Consider the following 19,403-nt stretch of genomic DNA (forward strand, 5'->3'; position numbering starts at 1 on the left):
GCTTGGACGAAGTGAGAGAGTGGCATGGACATATATACACTACCAAATGCAAAACCAATAGCTAGTGGGAAGCAGCCACATAGCACAGGGAGATCAGCTCGCTACTTTGTGACCACCTAGAGGGGTGGGATAGGGAGGGTGGGAGGGAGGGAGACGCAAGAGGGGAGAGATATGGGGATATATGTATATGTATAGCTGATTCACCTTGTTATAAAGCAGAAACTAACACACCATTGTAAAGCAATTATACTCCAATAAAGACAATTTAAAAAAAAAGAAAACTATAAGACAATGAAGAAAGCAATTAAAGATGATACAATGAGATGGGTAGATAAACCATGTTCTTGGATTGGAGGAATCAACATTGTGAAAATGACTATATTACCCAATGCAATCTACAGATTCAATGCAATCCCATCAAACTACCAATGGCACTTTTCACAGAACCAGAACAAAAAATTTCACAATTTGTATGGAAACACAAAAGACCCTGAATAGCCAAAGCAATCTTGAGAAAGAAAAATGGAGCTGGAGGAATCAGGCTCCCTGACTTCAGACTATACTACAAAGCTACAGTGATCAAGACAGTATGGTACTGGCACAAAAACAGAAATACAGATCAATGGAACAGGATAGGAAGCCCAGAGATAAACCCATGCACATATGGTTACCTTATCTTTGATAAAGGAGACAAGAATATACAATGGAGAAAAGACAGCCTCTTCAATAAGTGGTGCTGGGTAAACTGGACAGCTACATGTAAAAGAATGAAATTATAACACACCCTAAGACCATACACAAAAATAAACTAGAAATGTAAGGCCAGACACTATAAAACTCTTAGAGGAAAACATAGGCAGAACACTCTTTGACATAAATCACAGCAAGATCCTTCTTGACCCACCTCCTAGAGAAAGGGAAATAAGAACAAAAATTTAAAAATGGGACCTAATGAAACTTCAAAGCTTTTCACAGCAAAGGAAACCATAAACAAGACAAAAAGACAACCCTCAAAGTGGGAGAAAATACTTGCAAATGAAGCAACTGACAAAGGATTCATCTCCAAAATATACATGCAGCTCAATATCAATAATACAAACAACTGAATCCAAAAATGGGCAGAAGACCTAAATAGACATTTCTCCAAAGAAGATATACAGATTTCCAACAAACACATGAAAGGATGCTCAACATTACTAACCATTAGAGAAATGCAAATCAAAAGTATAATGAGGTATCACCTCACACTCGTCAGAATGGCCATCATTAAAAAGTCTACAAACAGTAAACGCTGGAGAGGGTGGGCAGAAAAGGGAACCCTCTTGCAGTGTTGGTAGGAATGTAACTGGATACAGCCATTATGGAGAACAGTATGGAGGTTCCTTAAAAAACTAAAAGTAGAACTACCATACGACCCAGCAATCCCACTACTGGGCATATACCCAGAGAAAACCATAATTCAAAAAGAGTCATGTACCACAATGTTCAATGCAGAACTATTTACAATAGCCAGCACACAGAAGCAACCTAAGTGTCCATCAACAGATGAATGGATAAAGAAGATGTGGCACATATATACAACAGAATATCAGTTATCCATAAAGAGAAACGAAATTGAGTTATTTGTAGTGAGGTGGATGGACCTAGAGTCTGTCATAAACAAGTACCGTATGCTAACACATATATATGGAATCTAAAAAAAAAAAAAAAATTGTTCTAAAGAACCTAGGGGAAGGACAGGAATAAAGACATAGAAATAGAGAATGGAATTGAGCACAGGGGGGTGGGTGAAGGGTAAGCTGTGACGAAGTGAGAGAGTGGCATGGACATATATACACTACCAAATGTAAAATAGATAGCTAGTGGGAAGCAGCCGCATAGCACAGGGAGATCAGCTCTGTGGTTTGTGACCATCTAGAGGGGTGGGATAGGGAGTGTGGGAGGGAGACACAAGAGGAAGGGGATATGGGGATATATGTATACGTACAGCTGATTCACTTTGTTATACAGCAGAAACTAACACACCTTTGTAAAGTAATTGTACTCAATAAATGTGTTAAAATAAATAATTATTTGAAAATTTAATATTCTATTGGGTCACTAACAAATTATAGCTGTTAACCTATGATTCTAACAAGGGAATCTTAAATTTTAGTAATTTGGATGAGTTTGGGAATAATTTTGTAATATCTGTAATCTTACTGGCATTCTGGTCATAAAGATCAAGAAATTTTTGTTTATGATTGTAATTATTGTTTAATTATTTGTTAAATAAGTGTACTATAGCCAAAAAATTTTATGGAAGTTATTCACAGTCCAAAATAATGTTTTATCTATTGTTCCTATTTTAATTGAAGTGTTGAACAAGCCATTATAATAGTGCAATATCTCGTTCATTTGACCCATCCAAAATTGATTTGGTGCATGAACCAACAGTGAATTCACTTATTAGTTTAGAACAGCAATGTTATAAATGCTATTTATTCGTGAATGGAAACAGTTCTCCTACTTTACATAAGCAATTTAACACAGTTCCTTTCGTTCAGGCGTACATGGTGAGAAACAATTTATATACATTATTTTTCTCTCTATCCACTACATTCCCATATTGCATTCATTTCCCAAGGGCAGATGCTTTAAAAAAGCATCTGAAGGAGATTCTCCTTCATTTTCCCAATAGACATGATGTTCCATGCAAAAAGGTTTGCTCATGTAAACAGTTTCTGCCCTATATTTTGAAAGATCAAAGAAACCTGGCATTCTTTACATGGCACAGAAACTGGCACAGATTTTTCAGATAAATGGTGCCCATTTTCATAATACTCTTCTCATTGATTAGTAGTACTAGAAATATGTATGATAATACAAGTAATAGTATTTGTACTTGACATCTCTTTAAATATAAATTTAAATCTTTAAATATAAATTCTTCTTGCTAAAATTAGAAAAGAGTTACATTTTTTCAGAGACACATATCGTTTTATGTGGGAAGACTGAAGAGAAACAGGCAAATAAACTTACTAGAGATGAATACGTGGAATGTTTTCTTCTTTAGTACAGTCTTGCTGTACATCACATAACTGTCTGGGTCAAGTGTGATTCAGTAATGAGAGAGGCTGTACCACAATCCTTGGAGGTTTCAAGTTTTACCATGCTTCCTCGTCTCAAAATCTTTGAGGAGAAAGGGACTGACAATCTCATTTCTATTACATTTTAGTCCCTCTTTCTGATTTGAGGAGAGTGCATGATACTTCCACATTAAATATCCGAAGAGGCTCTTTCAAGAGACAGGATTCTCCCCCAATATTAGCAAACAAACCAGAAGTTTGATACATATCTTTTTAAAACCCCAAGTTGAGGATAACTCTCTAGCCTTTTCCATCATTTACATAGGGTTGCATAACAGATTAACAGTTGGAAACCATTGCAACAAACAACTGATAAAGTTTGCTGCAGGAGCCTCCAAGTAGTATTCCACTTTACCTGCAGTTGGAGACTGATTCTCTCTCTCCTCCCTCTATTCCCCCACCATAGTAGAATGTAAAGAATGATGTCATCCACTTTTCTACTTCTCTATTTTTATGAAAATCAAAAATTTTGCTCTTTCTTGCTGCCCTTCTTCCAGGTCTCAGGGAAACTTTCCTTGGCCAATAAGACTATGTCACATCTATCTTTTAGAATGAAATTTACGTATCAAATATATGTATGAAATTTATAAAATGCCTACCATAGTTTTCATTTAAAACGTGTTAGAGTCCTTTCTCTTTGACATCTGTCTCTTCAACTAGAATATAAGCTTCAAGGGAGCAGGGAACATAGAATTTGCTTACTATTGAATTGCAAAACCTAGTATATCTGTAACTGTTAAATGCTATTATGAAACTAGTAGAAGAGGGAAATAAAATGTCTTAACCACAGAACACAAAATTGTTCATATGAAGTAGGAACAGACATGCTATTGAAACAAAGTGCTTGGCTGTTTGCCTAGTTTACGTAAGTACAAAATACTCATCATTCCTCACTAATTTTCAGTGGCACCCATGAAGGTATTCTTGTTGAACTTGGTGTCCCATAATTTCTGTTTGGAAACAATAAGCACAAGCAATTAATAATCACTGTATAAGTTTTATCCTACTTGAATTGGATAGATTTTATATATTCCCAAATGAGTTAAGGTCAGACTTGAAAAAGGCCAATTCTTTTAGGCAGCTCCTTCAATGTTTTTAAAGTAGCCATAGTAATGGACTAAAAATTGTATGGCATTACTCTCAGAACAAATAAAACTATAAATAAGCAGATGCTTCCCAGATGGATTTCACTCTACATGAAATGTGCTGTGACATTAGATCTTACCTTTGGACCTTCTCCATGCATTTGAGAACTCATCTCAATGTCAAACACCTATGTTTCTACTCTACACCATATTTTTTTAAAAAGTTTTGGCATGCCACCAATTATTCTTAAAAATTGCAAATAAGTACTTTCTGAAAGCAGCATTTTAACGTACTTCATTAGCCCATGATATTTCATAATCCATTTCTATTTTCAATTTTTCTATTACTGGCATGAGCCTCAGGCTCACAGAAGAAATCTACCAGCTAGGATGATTACTTGAGGGCAAAACTTTAATATCTGCAATAGAAGCTTCTGCTTTTAAATTTTTCACTAAACTCACATGTTACTCAAGTCAAAGAAAAAAATAAAAGCAGCCGAATTAAGGGTGAGAATATTGGCTGTGTTCACGTGTACATGCACACACACACACACAAGGAACTTAATAGAAACTTCTATCTGGTAACAATGTCTGCTAAGGTATTTTAAAGAGTTCATGGATGGTGCTCAGATGTCTGTGGTATTGGAGAAATTCAAGGTCAAATCAATGTTAGCATATTACCAGAGTGCTCAAATCTGGTAACAGAAGGATTAAGATCTGAGAAACTGAAACGTTTATAAAAATAGTGATGTTCAAAATCTTCTGCATGACATGACTGAAAGTCATGAAAATAGAATGGACTTAGGAACTGAAAAGATTTAGGTTTACCCCCTGGCTCTAATCCTCTTAAGTCTATATCAGGAAAATGTGGACATTAATATCTCTGAAGCAGTTTGCTAATATTCAGTGGAATATATGTAGAAAGGGTGTAGCAGAGTGACTGGATCAGAGTCATACATGTTAACTCATTCTGTCCCTCTGACTATTTGAGGAATCCATTATGAGCACCTACAAGGAGAGGGAACTAGAAGGAATACTTACTTGAAGATCGGAAACAACAGCAAACACACACAGAGTTCTTACATTACACCTGGAACTCTTTTTCTACATAGTTAATGTGAAATCCACTCATTTAATCCTAGCAATATTCTTTTGAGGTATTATATGAGGATACAGGCACAGAGACATTAAGTAACTTACCCAAATTCTCATAGTAACTGAAGGGCAGAGCTAGGATTTGAACAAAAGCTGCCAGCTCCAGAGTTATTCTACTTCTCTAAACTCTAGACCTGATTTTGACACGGCTTATTAGTGAGTGTTGCTTGAAACCAGTTGACAGTGTTCTCATTTTAGTGGGATATCCCTACAGAAATGTGGGTGGACCTACAGACTGTCATACAGAGTGAAGTATGTCAGTAAGTCAGAAAGAGAGAAACAAATATCGTATATTAAAGCATATATGTGGACTCTAGAATAACGGTACAGATGAACCTATTTGCAAAGCAGAAATAGAGACACAGACATAGAGAACAGATGTATGGACCAAGGGGGTAAAGGGAGGGGGCATGAATTGGGAGATTGGGATTGACATATATACACTACTATGCATAAAATAGATAACTAATGAGAACCTACTGTATAACTCAGGGAACTCTACTGAATGCTCTGTGGTGACCTAAGCGGGAAGAAAATCCAAAAAAGAGGGGATATATGTATACGTATAGCTGATTCAGTTCGCTGTACAGGTGAAACTAACACAACATTGTAAAGTAACTATACCCCAATTTTAAAAGAAGTCTACAGTAAACTTTATATATGAATTTCCAACAAATTTGGAGGCATTTGGGATCGCAAACTTTGAAATCTATGTGGCATAGCATACTTGAAATCCAGTGCTGTGGTCCCTGAGGGCACCTCAAAGGGAATGGCTGCCATCATCTATAGCTGCTGAAACTGAGGGGCACGATGTCTATGTGGCTGAATTAATAGACACAAGAGCAGAAGCACTGAATTGCGTGAGAGCTGCTTCTGAGAACTAACGCCAGGAAGAGCCATTAGGGGAATAATCAAGATTTGTTATTAATTTAAAATTTTCTAGAGCAGTGTTAGATACACTAATATTAATGATACTAAGAATTATACTCACTTTGCTAAATATTTTACATATGTGATTGCATTTGCATCTCATAATAATCATATGGAGGGATCTATTTTTACACCAGTTTTACACATCAAACAGCTGGGGATGAAAACATGGATTTTCTAACTAATACAGTGAGTAAACAGTGGAGCCTGGATTTGAATCCAAATCTTTATCTGCAAAGTCAGTTTGAGAATCCTCCCATAGTGATGAGGGTGAAAACATTTCAGATAATTAAAATGTAAGAAATAAAAAAAGACGGGATTAAACACTGTATTACACAAAGTGGATTTGAAATGTTCTCATCTGCTGTTATCACACTCTTATCTTGTCCTTCTGATTACTGCCTATAATGGTGCGAGAAGGGGATTTACTAGAAATATAAATGGTAATCTCAGGGACTTGGAGAAAAACAGACTATAAGTGTCCCACAAATGGCATTTCTAAGGAAGTAACTTAATTCAAACTTAGTGTTGTTATTCTTTACAATCTATAGTGATTTATTAAAAGTTGAGGTTTCTAACCATAGCATTTTCATTAAGTATCGAGTTTATTGCTATTTCAGGGAAAGTTTTTCTTTCAAAATGGGATTCTTAAAATTTTTGAATTATAAATCGACTTTTGAGGACTACTGGCTAACAAACATAGCATGTGGAGATCCCATTTAAGGCTTCCATTATTAGTATTTGTAGTAAATCATCATTATACAGCAGACAACTCCAATAACCGCCTTCTAACATGACAACTGTTCATAACACATGGGCAGAGAATGTTCCCACAAGTGGGTTAAGTGCAGAGAGGTCATCCAGAAGATTTGCTCACCAGTTCAGGAACAGCAGTCTCCTAAGCTGTACACTGACTCTTTGCTGGAGGCATGAGGCATGCACGTGCTAGTTCCACACAACCATATGCCACGTTGAGTGAGTCATTTAACATCCATTTGTTTAAAATCCAGGAACTAACATAAATCATAACCTCACTAAACTGAAAGTCATCTTGATTAGTCACATGACAGCAAAGCTCACTTAGGAGTAGTGTCACACTCCAAGTGCCCAAGAAATTTGCCTTTAGATATTTAAATATCTGTGATAGCACTTACAAATGATCATGGTATGGTTTTATAAAAATTGATATTGCTTGTGCAATTATTTTTCCAAGATTACATCAACCATGTCTCTTAAACTTATCAGAAGCTAAAATGTGAATTTTCAGTGCAATAAAGTTAAAATAACATGGGCTTTGGAGTCCAACTCATCTGGGTTTTAACTCTAACTTGATCTCTTATCAGCTGGATGACCTCAGCCACATCACTTAAACACTTTAGTGATGAATTTCCTCTACTTTAAAAATAGTATTATTATATTAAGAGCTATGAAGTACATAAAATAACACATTTAAAGAATTTAATAAATGTTCTGACATATTCTAAGCAGCCATTAAATATTAATTAATGTTGATGTGGTTGCTATTATGAATATTATACCTTCACAGAAAGGTTGTAAATAATTATCACAAAAATGTAACACCAGTTGTTCTTGGATAGAATCTATTCATTCTACTAGTAATACCCAGGGTATTAATTTCATTAAAAGCCATCAAACACTTAAAGTTTAGATGTTTACAAAGTACTAGGGCTCCAAGGTAATTTCATCTGAATACAAAACAAAGTTTCTTTAAAATTTAATCTAGGGCTTCCCCGGTGGCGCAGTGGTTGAGAGTCCGCCTGCTGATGCAGGGGACACGGGTTCGTGCCCCAGTCCGGGAAGATCCCACATGCCACGGAGCGGCTGCGCCCGTGAGCCATGGCCGCTGAGCCTGCGCGTCTGGAGCCTGTGCTCTGCAATGGGAGAGGCCACAACAGTGAGAGGCCCACGTACCACACACACAAAAAAAATTAATCTAAATTAAAACTATGGCTTTTTTATAAAAGGAAAAATAAAATGTAAGCAACGAATAAAGTAAGGTACCCTTAGTTCATTGCTCAGAGGCATTCACATTCAGCCAAAGGAGCTGGTTTATTGAGTTATAAATAGGAAGATGTTCCAACTTGCCTATTTAAAAATCAGCAACACATGGAGAGATATACCATGTTCTTGGGATTGGAAGAATCAACATTGTAAAAATGACTATACTACTCAATGCAATCTACAGACTCAATGCAATCCCATCAAACTACCAATGGCATTTTTCACAGAACTAGAACAAAAAATTGCACAATTTGTATGGAAACACAAAAGACCCTGAATAGCCAAAGCAATCTTGAGAAAGAAAAATGGAGCTGGAGGAATCAGGCTCCCAGACTTCAGACTATACTACAAAGCTACAGTAATCAAGACAGTATGGTACTGGCACAAAAACAGAAATATAGATCAATGGAACAGGATAGAAAGCCCAGAGATAAACCCACACACATATGGTCACCTTATTTTTGATAAAGGTGGTGAGAATATACAATGGAGAAAAGACAGGCTCTTCAATAAGTGGTGCTGGGAAAACTGGACAGCTCCATGTAAAAGAATGAAATTAGAACACTCCCTAACACCATACACAAAAATAAACTCAACATGGATTAAAGACCTAAATGTAAGGCCAGACACTATAGAACTCTTAGAGCGAAATATAGGCAGGACACTCTATGACATAAATCACAGCAAGATCCTTTTTGACCCACCTCCTAGAGAAATGGAAATAAAAACAAAAATAAACAAATGGGACCTAATGAAACTCAAGAGCTTTTGCACAGCAAAGGAAACCATAAATAAGATGAAAAGACAACCCTCAGAATGGGAGAAAATATTTGCAATGGAAGCAACTGACAAAAGATTAATCTACAAAATTTACAAGCAGCTCATGCAGCTCCATATCAAAAAAACAAACAACCCAATCCAAAAATGGGCAGAAGACCTAAACAGACATGTCTCCAAAGAAGATATACAGACTGTCAACAAACACATGAAAGAATGCTCAACATCACTAATCATTAGAGAAATGCAAATCAAAACTACAATGAGGTATCACCTCACACTGGTCAGAATGGCCATCACCAAAAAATCTAGAAACAATAAATGCTGGAGAGGGTGTGGAGAAAAGGGAACCTGCTTGCACTGTTGGTGGGAATGTAAATTGATACAGCCACTATGGAGAACAGTATGGAGGTTCCTTCAAAAACTAAAAATAGAACTACCAGACGACCCAGCAATCCCACTACTGGGCATATACCCAGAGAAAACCATAATTCAAAAATAGTCATGTACCCCAATGGTCACTGCAGCTCTCTTTACAATAGCCAGGACATGGAAGCAAGCTAAGTGTCCACTGACAGATGAATGGATAAAGAAGATGTGGCACATATATACAATGGAATATTACTCAGCCATAAAAAGAAACGAAATTGAGTCATTCGTAGTGAGGTGGATGGACCTAGAGTCTGTCATACAGAGTGAAGTAAGTCAGAAAGAGGAAAACAAATACCATATGCTAACACATATATGTGGAATCTAAAAAAAAAAGGTTCTGAAGAACCTAGGGGCAGGACAGGAATAAAGACGCAGATGTAGAGAATGGATCTGAGGACACCGGGAGGGGGAAGGGTAAGCTGGGACGGAGTGAGAGAGTGGCATGGACATATATACACTACCAAATGTAAAACAGATAGCTAGTGGGAAGCAGCCGCATAGCCCAGGGAGATCAGCTCGGTGCTTTGTGTCCACCTAGAGGGATGGGATGGGGGGGTGGGAGGGAGATACAAGAGGGAGGAGATATGGGGATATATGTATACGTATAGCTGATTCACTTTGTTATAAAGCAGAAACTAATACACCATTGTAAAGCAATTGTACTCCAATAAAGATATAAAAAAAAAACAACGAAAAATCAGGAACACCATTGTGGGTGGCAATTTGGCAATATGTATTAAGAGACTTAAACATTTTTTCACGGATTAGATCTACCAATTAAACACTGTTAAATTTACCCAAAGAAAATTATCTTTAAAAGTCTAAATATACAGAGAGGCTTATTCTAGAATTTCATGAAACAGTCCATGATAGAGCAATGGTCATGTAAATTACGACACAGTTATTCAATTTATTGTAACAAATTTTAAAATAATGAAAATCAAGTAGCAACTTAGAAATTGCCAGTAATAAAACTGTATAAAATCATTAAAATTAAAAAATACTTAGGATTAATGATCAGAAAGACATACACTAAAACAGTTGCACTGTGGAGTTGATTCTTTGTATCCTTTCTAAAATCCTCTCAATTATGCTTTTTTTTTTTTTGCCCTGTGTTGCTATTAACTATTAAAGCAAGCAATTTATAAACATTAATAATAATCCTACCCTAGAACTAAGCTTGGAAATTACAGAAGAAAGCAGAACACACATTCGATGCAGCTTTATCCTTACTCTACCTATTTCTTCTATGGGAAGGAAGGTCTTCATTGTTCAAGTGGTGAGTGAGGGAGTGAGGGAGGGAGTGTGTGTGTGTGTGTGTGTGTGTGTGTGTGTGTGTGTGAATGTATGTGTATCGACCAGCTGTGAGGTACTCTATCTCACTTTTGCCATGTAATAGCAATACAGCAGTGTTATTCCTCATGAGGATGGAAGTAGGGTGTAGAGAGTGCAGAGGCAGGAGGGATAGATACCACCTCCCAATGACTCACCAATAATAAAAACTAAAAGAAAGCACTGGTTCTTCTCTGGTTACAATAACTGTAGAAGTGTCATACTGGTTGAGTATAACACAAAAAATATAAAACACAAAGTTTTTCTCAGTTAATGAAATATCTTAGCAACAACAAAGATGATTCTCAGGAAAAAAGCTTAGAACAACATTTTAAAAATATTAGCCTTTGTGTGACTTGTCTATATTTGTATACTTTTTAAAATTTCACTCTCTTTTTTCAACTTTTATAAGCACATATTAATTTTGAAATGGTGCATAATACAATTCTAAACTTCAAATATTCTGATACTCCTATGACTCAATCTTAATATTTTTATTCCTGTTTTAGTTCCCTTTGTCTACCATGATTTTGAAGACAAGATCAACATAAAAGGCAGTTGTTGAAAGTCAGCTCACACATTTACTGTGAAGACTACTCTCGGTAAAGGTTTGCTTGTCCTTTTAATGACAGGGTCTTAGACCTACACACAAAAGCCCTTGCCTTCAGTGAAATCTCAATACAATAATCATGACGATTTTTCTTGGTTTAATCCTAAATCATAACCCAAGATCTTTATACAAGTTGAACTTCACATTTACCACCACTGTAAAAATGATTTTCAGACCCATGTTTAGAATTCAGCTGCTTTGGGCCTCTGCTAATCTTCATTAAAATCTTTTCCTTATATTCATTTGTTGGACATAATGAAGAATAATTATATAAATCTTTAATAATTAATTCTGTTTTTCCACCAAGAGTTAATAAAATTTATTATTTCTCATCTTTTTATCTCTCATTTATTTTTAATTCTATGAATACAGCAACCCAGCAAACATATGGCAATAAATTTACTTGTGGACATTATTCCACTAAAGATTAATGCAAGTTAATTGTGTTGACAGATTCAGGCTGAACATACATTTATTCAATAAGAAATTTCCTAAGTCAATCAATCATAGTCTATTGAAATTTTAGTTTTAAAATAGTCTGTAATTTAGAAAAACAATCCATTTACATTTTAAAGTTTTCAATGACATATACTAATTTTGCCTGCTAAATATAAAATAAAGCCACAATAATACTATTTTATAAAATTTAGCAGTATTTCACTATAAAGCTAGAAAAAAATAGATGTGTAAAAGTGAATTGTAAAACCTTAATCATATGAATACCTATTATATTTTAAAAATTATCTGAAAGCAATTTCTTTTGCTTCTGGACTAAGAATGATCTAATTTGAATTTTTCTAACTCTTAAGGGGTTGAACACCCCAGATATCGTCTAGAGTAAGGAATTTTTCTGAAAGACAAATTATACTCTTTAAGAATGTTGCACTTAAATTTCATATCCATAGTTTCACTATAATTCAACAGATACAATACCTACAGATGAGGAGGTTTCTATACAACAGGAGGTTTCTCATTCAAGAAGAAAACAGATGAACAAGCCTATAACCCAGGAATAACTGGGTTATTTGAGTTTCTGCAAGATTAGATAAGAAGAGAGGAATGGAAACAACATCCCTAGATTAGTTATATTTCAATATAAGAATCAAATGTGCATTCTGAAATTTTGGCAATCTGTCCATGATAATAACAGTAAATATATTTCACCAAATTCCTAAAACCAATGGGGGGAAAAAATCACGTTATCAATAAAGGTACAGAACAGTCAAGGTTTAGTTTCTTCCAGCACAATCTTTGGAAAGGAGAACTCCCAAGAGACAGGAAACTATCTGGAAATGAGACATTAAATTATATTCCTGGAGCTTTGATGAAGAAAGAAAGAAAAGGTAAAGAGAGCTATGAATACAATATTATGGTTGGATAGAATGGAAGGCCCTTTATGAGTTCTCAGCTCATCATGATAGCTTAAGGGTGAGGGGGTTGGATAGGAATCTGCTATTTCAAAGTGACTCAGGATATAGATGTGTTTGTGGTAGGTAATAAGACCACTATCTGCTCCAGTTCTGAGAAGCATACAGTTATCAGACTGGTTAGGAAGCTACACAGTCAGTGTGGTCCTTCCTTTCTGACAAATCATTTCTCTATTAATTGATTCAATCGGGGAGAGACAGAGAGAGTGAGAGAGAGTTGCTGCCCTCCTGTAGCTTTGTAGCTAACATTCCAATTGGAGTAGGTGCATCTCTTTGCCCTTTTGGGTGGAGAAATGAAAGATAACTGCAAAGTGGATCACATGGCAGGGTCTTTTCAGGACAGAGGATAACTTAAATCTTTTATGTGCTGAAACGTGCCACATGTTTTCAAAAAGGGTTTTCCCTGTTCTGAACATAACCATTCTGGGCAATGGCATATGATTGTAATGGATGGAAATAGAAAACTCACAGGTAGAAGAGATTCTAAGGCTAGCTGGCTGGCATGGGATCAAGAGCCTCTTTCTCTATGAGTGTGGGATGATGCTGAGTATAATAGTCTCCTCAGGCTGCCCAAACAACGTGCCACACTTCGGATGACTTGATATAATAGAAATTTATACTCTCACAGTTCTCAAGGCTAGAAGTCCAAAATCAGGGTGTCAATGAAGCCATGCTCCCCTGAGAGTCTGGGTAGAATCCCTTCTTGCCTCCCTGGTGGTGGCCATCAATGCTTGGTGATCTTTGCTTGCAGCTGCATCACTCCAGCCTCTGCCTCTGTTGTCACAGTGTTCTCCCTGTGCATCTCTGTGTCTTCATATGGCTGTCTGCCCTCTGACTTTTCTCTCTCCTCTTTTTATAATGACATAATCATACTGGATTAAGGACCCTGCCTACTCCAGTGTCACCTCATCTTAACTAGTACGTCTTCAATGACCCTGTTTCCAAATAAGCTTCCATTCTGAGATACTAGGGATTAAAATATCAATATATCATTTTGGAAGACACAATTCGACACATAACACTAGGTAAACCAAACTTTCAGCAAAACCAACAGTCTCCTTGCTCAGGTCAGAGTTTGCTTGGCTAGAAGACTATATCTTATTCAGAACTGCTAAAACAGCAATATCATAGACTGGGTGGCTTAAACAACAGAATTTATTTCTCACAATTCTGGAAGCTGAGAATTCCAAGATCAAGGACCTCAGGCTGTTCAACTGCTGATGGGGGCCCTCTTCCTGGTATGTCCTCACATGGTAGATAGAGAAAGCAAGCAAGATCTCTCCTATCTTTTCTTAAAAGGGTATAAATCCCACTGTGAAAGCTCCACACTCATGACTCAAAGGCCACACACCAAATACCATGACATTGGGGATTAGGGTCTCAACATATGAATTTTGGGGAACACAAACATTCAGTTCACAGCAGACTAGGTTAAAAATGATACTATTCTTCAGCTAAGTTTGAAAAGCTATAAACCAATATGAAGGTTTACTATTTGTCAAAGTGGGCAAGGTTTAAACAGTATTTTTATGACTAAGACTCTTTTCAAACCAGGAAAAAAATGATCCATTTGTACGAACATTAATATAATTTTGATTTCATTATTTCTTCAGTTTTCTTAAGCATGACATATTTTGTTAGTCCCATAACTACCTTTTCCCTCTATATTTTCAAAGCTTTTCTTTATCCTAATTCCACCCAGCTGAGAGATTTTAAAAGGGCTTCAGTCCCTCTCAAGTTTCCACAGTTCTTAAATAGATAATTGGTAACATTTATTTTCCTACTTGACCTTTAATTATAAGACCTCAGTATCATTTTTATTTCCATTTTAAATTTAATCCATAAAATATTTTTCCACACACAATCATTAGACTGTTCAAGTTTCAAGTTAAAAAAATATGTTCAAAGCAACAACCAGATCTTGTACCATGGTTAAGATCATGGACTCTGTAGCTGAAACACATGGGTTCAAATCCCTGCTCTACTATACACTTACTTTCTAATACTGGCCATGCTATTTAACTTTCTATACCCCATTTTCTCATCAGGAAAAAGGGAATAATAGTCGTACCTACTTGATAGGATTATCCTTAAGATTAAATGAGTTACTATACTTAAAATATTAAAAAGAATGCTTTGGCAGACCACTTCTGGTGTAGCCATGGTGGCTAACGCTACCACCAACCCGTCACAGCTTCTCCCTCTAGAGCTTGTGGACAAGTGTATAGGATCAAGGATTCACATTGTGATGAAGAGCGGCACACTTCTGGGATTTGATGACTTTTGAAATCACACCAGAAGGAAAAAGAATTACTAAATGAGATTAAAATTTGCTAAATGGAAATAACACAACAATGCTGGTTCCTGGAGGAGAAGGACCTGAAGTATGAATGCATTTCCTTGACTTACGCTAGATTCTGTTTTGTCTTATAATGACAACAAAACAGAATTTTTTTTAACCTTTTAACGTTTGTATTCTGTGAAGCCAAGTTTTCCGTTAAAGGGAAATGCTTTGAAGATGCATTGTAAATACCTGTTTTTGTAAGTTAATCATGATTATGTTGGAAAAAGAAGAACAGTTTGTTCTTTGAAGACAAAATAAAGGTGTTTTTGTTTAAAAAAAAAAGAATGCTTGGTAAGATGAAAGTACTGTGTAAGTACAGCTGACCCTTAAACAACAAGTGTTTGAACTACACAGGTCCACTTATAGGTGGATTTTGTTCAACAGTAAATACTACAGTACTACACAATGGTTGAATTCGTGGATGCAGTACCACGGGCAGATATGGAGGAACCACAGGTAGGGAAGGCCAACTATGAGTTATTTATCAATTTTTGACTGCATGAAGGGTCAGTGCCCCTAACCCCTGCATTACTCAAGGGTTAACTATATAAACTATTGATATTATTATTAAGATATAAAGTGATGTTGAAATATGCCAACGTACATACCTTCTCATCTGTCTAGTCTGGGACAGATGGAATGGGGACTTGGGAATGGATCCTGTTTCTGACACTTACTAGCCATGTAAACTTAGACTAGCTGTGGAAATTCTTTAATACTCAATTTCATGCCCTGCAAAATGGGACTAGTCTATCTCACAAGGGTTGAGAAAATTTGGGTAAAGTGTTCAGAGAAGTATTTGGCATATAACAAACTTTCTGTCCTAACTCCTTTCCTCCTTTCTTTCTTCAACTTTAGCTTTGGGCCATGGGGAAAATGAACTGGAGAAATAGAAAGCTGGAGGACTGGAGACCAATCAGAAAGTTACTGCAACATCAATAGTAACATGGAAAGACAGCCAGCAGCAAGGAGAAAAGGAAAGCGTAGGAAGTAGGAGGCAACACATTCCTGGTAAATGATCACCTGTGGCGTTAAGGAGAAATGGAGGAATGAGTGATGATACAAAGGCTTTTGCCAAGGAAGTTCTTTAGGGTGATATCACTTTGTTATGCATATTTTGCCACACAAGTCACAGATGGAATTACTAATAGTACCTGAAATATTGCATTTCACTACCCTTCTAAATCTTCATACCAATACTGCTATAACTTAATTTTTTATTTTTATTCCATTACTGCTCCCAATTTTGTTCCTACAAAATGGTTTCAGTCATGGTTTCTCCGCAACTTGAGAGAAGCATTCTAATATAGCTATAAAAAAAGCAATTTCATCTGGGAAGATATTATTTTTTTTGTTTTGTTTTGTTTTTGTTTTTGTTTTTGCTTTTTTGCGGTATGCGGGCCTCTCACTGTTGTGGCCTCTCCTGTTGCGGAGCACAGGCTCCGGACGCGCAGGCTCGGTGGCCATGGCTCACAGGCCCAGCCACTCCATGGCATGTGGGATCTTCCCGGACCGGGGCACGAACCCGTGTCCCCTGCATCAGCAGGCGGACTCTCAACCCCTGCACCACCAGGGAAGCCCGGAAGATATTATTTTAAAACTCATTTTTGGAGCACTTTGTCTGTATCATAGTTTATTATACTGGGGGCTCTATCACGCTTATGAGTTGGACTATAAATAGTATCAGAGTACCCTCTGGAAATAAGTTTATTATAGCTAGGTATTTAAAAATCAGTACCAATTATTAGTAATTTTGGAGATTTTCTTTATGTTAGTTATTACTTATGAAAGAAGGTACAAGGAAGTGCTTTGAAAAAAATATACAAGTAGTAACAAATATTTCTATATTATCTAATATACCTGATCAATGAATGAATTACATTCTTATATATAATGTGAACAGACTTCTAATCCTAGTTTAAACACAAAATAACACTTACAGAATGTAAATAAAAACAAAATTCTAACTTTGAAATTAGTTAAATTTTATCAGGAGAATTTGATTAAAAACTCATAGTAATTTGTATCCAGTGAATGATTTATGTTTCAGTATACAAAAAATTCAACAATTCTATTTATAACAGTACTTATTTTTTGAATAAAGTAAAATTACATACTATTACTGTTAATTCATTAGAGGTGAAGAATTGTTGGAGATTTGGGCTAGTTTAAGACTTTATCTCCCACTTTAAATAGAAGAAGTAACCATGGCATATATAATTTAAAATACAGAAGAATAAGAAAATTTTGACAAAACATTTGATATCTAAGGTTTAGATAAAACAAATAAAAAATAGTTGATAGGAATACAAGAATCATAGTGATGATATTAAAGGTAATCCAGTGGTGAGATTTGAATTCCAATTTTCCTACAAGATAAAATGATAATTTATACTAAATAAGAACTAAACTAGAACCTATAATGTAAAGCAAGGTTAAAAGTCAATTAAATCTCAGTATCAAGCTATCAGATACTAAACTCATAAAAACTTAGTTTTAATCTGGTGATTAACATGACAGTTCTGAACAGAACCCAGTAGATTGCAGTAGGCTGTTATAAAGTCATCAGGAAGACTAAGAAATAAATTACACATTGCCAATATTACATTTGTACACAGAGAATCTGATCAATAAATTATGCTATTCTTTCTAATATACACAGATACCACATCCCTAAGTGTGGTATCTGCATATATTATAGTATATAATATATCCCGGTATTTTGGTAGTAAGCCATACATTCCTGATCTCTCTAAACACATGATAATTTACTCATATTAGATGACAATTACTCTAAACTCAACCTCAGTAAAATCCAATCATAATCAACAAATTTAGGGATGGTTCAATATGAGTAAAATAAATATTAACTTTAAGAGTATCTAATTCATTCAGTTGGAAAAAAATTTAAGGAGGCAACATTTTATTTTATTTATTTATTTTATTTTTTTTTTTTTGCGGTACGCGGGCCCCTCACTATTGTGGCCTCTCCCGTTGTGGAGCACAGGCTCCGGACGCGCAGGCCCAGCGGCCACGGCCCACGGGCCCAGCCGCTCCGCGGCATGTGGGACCCCCCCGGACCGGGGCACGAACCTGTGTCCCCTAGCATCGGCAGGCAGACTCTCAACCACTGTGCCACCAGGGAAGCTCAGGAGGCAACATTTTATAATGGACACCGTACATGACCAAGTATTTAAGGTAGCAGTTTTAGATGTGGTTTCTCCACTTACAATTGTGCAACTGTGAGCCAGTTATTGAGTATCTCTGTACATTAATTTCCTCATCTGTATGACTGTAATCACAAAATTTTCCTAACATAGCTCAAGTTATATATACATAAAATAAAACTGTGTACATAAAAGTAACTGTAAAACAGTATACAAATATAAGATTATTTTCCTCAACGTGGAAGCCAAGGACAGCATGTTTTAAGAAGAGAATTTGTCCAAAGGCATCAAATGCTTTAGTGGAATTAAATAAAGTGAAGCTGGAGGAGAAAAGTCACTAGATTTTGACGCTTTAGAGCTGTTTTTCAGTTTAAGTAAATATAATTTGACTTGAATAAAGAAATGTGTCTTCCCATTGCTCCTCTCAAACAGTGTAGCGGTTATGAACACTGGTGCCGAAGTCAGACTACCTGGGCTCCTAACTTCCTTTCCAGCTGTGTGACATTGGATAAATCACTTAAATCTCTGTGCCTCAGCTTGTTCATCTCTATGCTGGGGGTAAAAACTGTGACTACCTCAACTTGAACAAATCCCTGTTAGCCCCCTCCTCTGTAAAATGAAGGTAATGGTAACATCTACTTATTCTATTGTGTGCTTCAAATGAGAGAATGTTTATGAAAGCTATACAGATATAATGTGGTAGCCTTTCCTTTGAGTGATATTTCAATTTGATTTTTGATTAGTTCTATTTCCTATTTTGTCTTATAGTGATGAATAAATACCCAGGTATATTTACGTCCACATAGAGGGGCATCAAACTAGATGATTCCAAGACACCACACCCAAGAATTGCCTTCAAACAGCGTTAACAATTCCCTTTATGATAGCAAACAAGGGACGAACCATACAGGATAAATAGAAAGTCCCTTGGCGTTTCAGGTATTATTTGAGGCCATGGGAGAAAGTAAGTTTACCTGGTTTTTATGAAGGTAAA

At 36.2% G+C, this 19,403-nt stretch overlaps 1 pseudogene; it reads left to right on the plus strand.

Moving 5' to 3' along the window:
- The first annotated feature begins 15,059 nt into the window (after positions 1–15,059).
- LOC103071517 (U6 snRNA-associated Sm-like protein LSm5 pseudogene) lies at positions 15,060–15,288 on the plus strand (annotated as a pseudogene).
- The last annotated feature ends 4,115 nt before the right edge of the window (positions 15,289–19,403 follow it).

This window comes from Lipotes vexillifer, unplaced genomic scaffold (assembly GCF_000442215.2).
Source record: "Lipotes vexillifer unplaced genomic scaffold, Lipotes_vexillifer_v1.1 scaffold81, whole genome shotgun sequence".
NCBI classification, from domain to species: domain Eukaryota; kingdom Metazoa; phylum Chordata; class Mammalia; order Artiodactyla; family Lipotidae; genus Lipotes; species Lipotes vexillifer.